At 39.0% G+C, this 6,590-nt stretch overlaps 1 protein-coding gene across 1 annotated transcript in view; it reads right to left on the reverse strand.

The window, feature by feature from the left end:
* Positions 1–5,448, reverse strand: part of tenm1 (teneurin transmembrane protein 1) — a 269,383-nt gene extending 263,935 nt beyond the window's left edge. Inside the window, exon 1 of the mRNA XM_030145470.1 lies at positions 5,062–5,448. The gene's annotated coding sequence lies outside the window, so the exon portion shown is untranslated. The remainder of the gene's footprint in view (positions 1–5,061) is intronic.
* Positions 5,449–6,590: the final 1,142 nt, after the last annotated feature.

Genomic DNA, 6,590 nt, shown 5'->3' on the forward strand with positions numbered 1-6,590 from the left:
TATAAACAACCTCTGATGCATTTCACGTTGTCCTCTCACTAATTCATGACCCCAATTTTATTAAGGAAATGTAGTTTTGCGCTAAACTTGTGGGGCAGAGGAAAATTGTGTGAGTGATTCCATGGGAGAAAGGAGCACTACAGTGCCAGGGGCTACTGAATTCCTGGAATGAAAATTCATAAATAATGCAGGGCTGGATAACAAAAAGAACTCCCCCGCTGTCTCGCACAGCAATACGCTATCCAAAGGCCATGCAATATCGCTCAAATCTCAGAAAAACACAAATTATTACACACAATTGAAGAGGTTTTTTTTTTGTTCACTCAGGACAATAGGATGTGCTGACAGCCAAGGCAAAACGCCAGTATCCTAACAATCAGCACTCTGGGCCTAAATTGTGTCAGGAAGTTGTACTGATGTAACGGTGCCACTCTACGCCAATTTCTTTTTGGACATCCTAAACGCCATATGTGCAACCCGCTTAAAAACAATTCGGAAAATCCAAATATGTGTGTGTGCAACAGCTGACAGGGATAATTAGTAAACTAGCAACTGCTGACCACTAACTGCTGCTGGAGTGAACGAGCAGGAGCCGGACTGGGAAATCTGGACAAACATGCTAACATGATGAAAACGTTCATGGCAGTCGATAATGATCATAATAAGGATCAAATTGTAATTTTTTCACAGTTTAATGGCTTGTTTTTGGACCTGAATTAAGGTTATTAGTGGTTTTAAGTAATGGGATGGAAACAATGTATTTGAAACACAGCAATAACCTACCTGGAATCACTAATTTCATGATTTAGAGATTTTTTGGTTCATTTTTGTACAAATTTCAGATGCTGTGAAAATGAATCCAATGAAAATGAAATTATGTCATAAAATGGATGTTTGTAGTTTTAAACTCGAATTTAAAGCTGCAATATGACAAACGCAAACCAAACCCTTGAAATGTATTCTATTTTAGCATGTTTTATGGTAGCTTTAATTTAACTTAGCCTGTATATTTCATGTTTTATTTAACCCTTTCATGCGTAGTGGTCACTACAGTGGACAGCTGTTCAAAAGTGTTGTTCTCTTGTATATTTATGGATTTTGTTGGTTTATTTCCATATCAGCCAATACAGCGGACACTTATGCATCATCCCATACACCGTAATTCACACCATTACTGTAAATTTGCTGCTCTAGATAAACCTGATCTGCAGAAACATGTTTGAGTGTAAAAAAATTCTAATTGTTATTAGACCGTAATTAACCCTTTTTTGTTTTTTTTAACAAAAGTGTTGTTTTTTTGGCAAATTATCTCCATGCAGGTATGTTAAAATGTGAGAAAACATCAGATTAGCAGTATTAATGTTTTTATTTCATAGTTTTTATGCAGTATATCAGTAAATACATGTTTCTTTGCTTCTAAAATTAAACGCATGGTGTCCAGCTGAGTGGATATTTTTGTAATGCCATGAAAAATAGGTTCATAAAAAAATTCAATCACATTGTTTGTTTGTTTTTTCATGCCTAAAGAGGAATTAAAAACACCAAGGAAAAAAAAATCTTGATTAAGCTTCTCATCATTAATGCATGAAAGGGTTAATATTTTGTCTTTTATCTTTTTCATGCTACAAACACAGAGACCTGGGTTGTTATATTTCAGTCTATCATGATATTGATTAACTGACAGTAAAGCTGAGTCTGATATTACAAAAGTATTATAAATATAAACATAAAAAAATCTACATTGCCAATTAAATGTGCATTCCACATTAAAAGATTCACAGTATAATATAATGTTTTGCATAAGTAAAACATAAAAGATTGAAACATTTAGTTTAATTTGGTGCTGTAAATGAAATAAACCCTAAAGACAAAAGAATTAGATCGCAATGACTATAATTATCGTGATAATTACAACTGCTGACCCCAGAGCTGCAATGACACAAATTGGGAAATATGGGTAAAAAGTTAAATCTTGATTTTTCCCAATTTATGGACAATTTTAATCAGTTGGTTTCCTGCTACATGAACTGAAGACACAAAAAGATCTTTAAAAAAAAATATTCGCTATAACTATATGTCACACACAACTGCAGAAACACATTCACAATTCATATATTATAAAACAGAGGTTGTATCTTTTGCAATTTTCGTCCAGGAGAACAAATTAAATTGAGTCATTTCTCTCCATTTTCACCAAGCAAAATGTTGGTAAATCAATATAAATTGATAGACTGCCCAGCTCTTGTTGTTGACTATTAAATTACTGAGAAAATACTGTAGCCTCTTACATTTTCACTTGTTTATTTCTTCTTCATTGGCAGTTATTGATTATCTTTAAGACGAAAACCAAACAAGACATTTGAAGACGTCACGTTGGGCTTTAGGGAGCAACATTTAGCTCAAACAACTAATTCAGCAACAAAACCGTTGCTAGTCATCGCGATAAAATATAAATATTACACTGTGATATGGCGTAAAACTGGTGGTTGTGGTTGAAATGTGAAATCCCTGAATAAGTGGTGCTCAGTTTGTTGACTGTCAGGAATGCCAATGAGCTGCATGTGCACAGCATATATACTGTAATTGGTGAGCTGACATTTTAATTCAAAGCCCTGTCCTCTAATTGTGAAGGTACTGCCATAATGGGTGTGCCATTTAAAAGAAGCACTTAATCACTGCTCATCACCGGCACCAGTGCGGCAGCCCCTGAAGGGCCCCAAAAAAAAAAAAAAAAACAACCCCATATGGACACGGAGCTTACTAACTAACACACCTCACTAGACAACACCAGGAGCGGCCCTCGGCTATGACACACTGCCCATCAGCGCTCCAGTACAGAGGGAGATGAATGCAGCCTCTTCGGGTCCCATACATTCACATCATGTGCTCCTTCAGCGCGCATGAGTCTGAACATTTGTGAGAAGACAGAGGGAGAGGAGAGGAGTGTGTGTATTATCTGAGCTCCATGCACAGATGCTCCCTATTAATCACAAAGAGCAAAGACAGACTGCCTCATTTTTATCATCACTATCACTAACGTGCAAGCTGAGGAAAGGATCAAGCACTGTGCTCGGCATCACTCTGAGCAGTAGCAGGTAGGGCAGTGATGCACGCACACACACACACATATATATATATATATATATATATACATACACATATATACATACATATAGTCGTGGAAAAATTATTAGACCATCCTTGTTTTCTTCAATTTCTTGTTCATTTTAATGCCTGGTACAACTAAAGGCACATTTGTTTGGATAAATATAATGATAACGACAAAAATTGCTCGTAAGAGTTTAATTTCAAAGCTGATATCCATCCATTTTTCATGTTTTCTTGATAAAAAAAAAAATAAAAACACTTAAATTCTTATATCAATAGCTATGGCATTGTACTGGCAAAAACAGTGTTTTTAGGCATTCCATGTTTTCTGTCTGTTTTAGTCACATGATACACACAGGAGTTAGTACTTGATTACATAACCATTGCTTTTGATGATTTTTGATGATCTAATATTTTTTTTCCACGACTGTACATGCAGAACACACTGCATTCAAGTTCACACCACTCTATAGGCACTGCTGAACTTTGTAACTGAAGCTATTTTTTGTTTTTAGAGCCCAAAATAATGGAACGTATGCCTGATAGGTGAAACAATCCAAACATCAATACAGTTCTCTGAAGGATACGTGTAGAGTATATGGCTGTTGGAAATGCTTGGCTGGGAGCAAAGAGGACAGGACTATAGTGCATTACTTCCATGTATTAGACATATTGACAAATTGTAGTTTCTGATTACATTGCATTTGCATTACCAAATGAAAGGTATAGCTGCTTCAGCTCTCCATTCCCACAGACATGAGGAGGAGGGCGCACATGAACGCAAAAGGGGGGATGCATTTGAAAGTTACTTGTTAATGGAAGAAATATTTTAGATTTATTTATTTGCTGATTTGTTTATTTATTGGAAATACGCCTTCGGTGATTTACTCTCAACAATTATTTATAATCTTGTGTGAAGGAGTGGAGTCAGGAGGGTTAATTTAAATCTATTGGAGCATATCCATCCTGGTGCAATTTACACTGCCTTCACAATAATTATGATTTATCAAAATGCATTTGCTGCTGTTAATTATTTACCCTCACTCATTTTAAATGCAATCAGTGTAAAAACTCATTTTCCTGCAGTTCAAGAATTTATTTTTAGGAAATGGTTCCAGCAGCTGCACCACCATATCAAGTTTTTCCTTATGGTTAAAAAAAACAAACCCAGACATTTAAAAAAAAAAAAAAAAAAAAAAAAGTATTTATCAGCAAAACATGGTGTTGAAATGTGTCCTGGCGTGCCTGTTGGACCTGTAGGGATGGCAGAGTCTTGCCAGGGCCCAGTAGGCTGCGTGGTTGTTGGAAGACAGAAGGCACGCGTCAGAGAGATCTATACCCCCTGGATCTCCGGTGGCCCTGTTGGCATCATTAGACTACCTTAGTGCTGATGGAGATGGAGTGGACGAGCCAGATCTGGAGCAAAAACAACTCAAGGCTGCAAGCGTTGCTGAACCAAAACGAATACGACACTCGCACCCATGAAGCAGTCTGCCCTACTGTACCTGCGCTGTCATTATTTAGAGCGGGTGCCAAACAGACTGGATGGTGTGTGTGTGTGTATATATATATGTGTGTAGGTGTGTGTGTGTGTGTGTGTGTGTGTGTGTGTGTGTGTGTGTGTGCACTAAAGTCTGCATCTGTGCACTTCAAAGCAGGCGCACTGATTTTCATAAAACCGCACCATGCGCACACGCACGCACGCATACACACGCACACTGTGGCTTTATGTCTGCCTCGTTTTCTCTCTCTTACATACACACACACACACACGCACACACACACACACACACACACAGCACCGCACCGCACATCTTGAACAGCTGATAATAACCATTTCCTGTGAACTCACGTTGTTCCATTTGCCCGAGCCTCGTTTAGCCCAGCATCCTTCTAAAGCATTCTTTCCCCCACACAGAGCCTGGAAAGGCCAGAACTGAAGGTACCGCTTACCTTTCCGACGTAGAGCCATTTCTTAAGTCCAATTCCACGCTATAAGAACCCTGCAAATGCTGAAGACTGCAATTCCTCCGGTTAGAAATGTGAGTCGTAACGCGGTGCTCCTGTAAATGTGGATGAGACACCTCTGCTGGTCTGGGCTTCGAGGCGGCGGTGCTGATGCTGAGGCTGATGTGGATGCTCGCTACAAAAATGCCGATAGAGGACGACGAAACGATGTCTGCCGGAGAGGGGAGAGGAGAGGAGAGGAGAGGAGGAGGAGGATCTCCTTGCAGGGGCTGTACGCACGCCAGCTCCGCTGTGCTGTGACAGGAAGCCCGGCGCGGTGCGTTTAGCCGCAGTTGAACCCGAGGAGGCTGTGACGGGGTGATGCTGTTGCTGGTGAGGCTCGGTTGCCGCTATAACAGCATCCCCTGGATCATACCACCGCACCGAGGAGAAGGGGGTGTGGCACGCAGTCAGACCGGCCACAGACACAAACACGTACCAGCTCTCCCTCGTCAGGAGGTCGTCTGGATCAGTAGTTAGACTCATTCAGGTGAAGCCATATGCTGTTGTCCTGGGCTGGAATGCTGACTCATTAAAACAGCCATGTCATCAAAGTTAGGGATTTTCCAACCCCCAAAAAAAATCTAAAAAAAAAAAAAAAAAAAAAAAAAAAAAAAGCACATACATGTGTAGACAAATAGGCCTGAGAGCTGCTGAAGTGCACAGAAATGGTGTAAATCAGTGTTTTTCAACCTTAAGGTTGGGACCCCATATAGGGTCGCCTAGAATTCAAATGGGGTCACCTGAAATTTCTAGAAATTGATAAAAAAAAAAAAAAAAAAAAAGGAGAGGCAAAAAAAATACTTCCTGAGGTGGCAAGGTTTCACTGTAAAAGGTAAAAGGATCATCATTATTATAATGCAAACTTTGGTGCTGCTAGTGGATGAACACCCCAGGTGAGCCTCTAAATAAGACCCTCTTTCCTCCTCATTTCAGTTTAACCCCAAACAACTTAAAAAGGGGATTGGGAGCAGTTAATGCAGTGTTTTTTCAACCTTAGTGTCAGGACCCCATATAGGGTCGCCTGGAATTCAAATGGGGTTACCTGAAATTTCTAGAAATTGATTAAAAAAAAAAAAAAAAAAAAACTTACTAAAGTGGCAAGGTTTCACTATAAAAGGTAAAAAGATTGACGTTATTACAATGCAAACTTTGGTGCTGCTGGTGGATATACACCCTAGGTGAGCCTCTAAATAAGACCCTCTTTCCTCCTCATTTCAGTTTAACCCCAAACAACTTAAAAAGGGATTGGGAGCAGTTAATGCAGTGTTTTTTCAACCTTAGGGTCAGGACCCCATATAGGGTTGCCTGGAATTCAAATGGGATCGCTTGAAATTTCTAGTAATTGATGAAAAAATTTTCAAAAAATTAAAACTTACTAATAAAAATTTACATTGTATAGCCTAAATGTCGTGTAAAATGAACGTTTATTTGCAACATATTATAGCAAGCTATTATATGATCAAAAACAAATT

Source organism: Sphaeramia orbicularis, chromosome 10 (genome assembly GCF_902148855.1).
Source record: "Sphaeramia orbicularis chromosome 10, fSphaOr1.1, whole genome shotgun sequence".
In the NCBI taxonomy this organism is placed as follows: Eukaryota; Metazoa; Chordata; class Actinopteri; order Kurtiformes; family Apogonidae; genus Sphaeramia; species Sphaeramia orbicularis.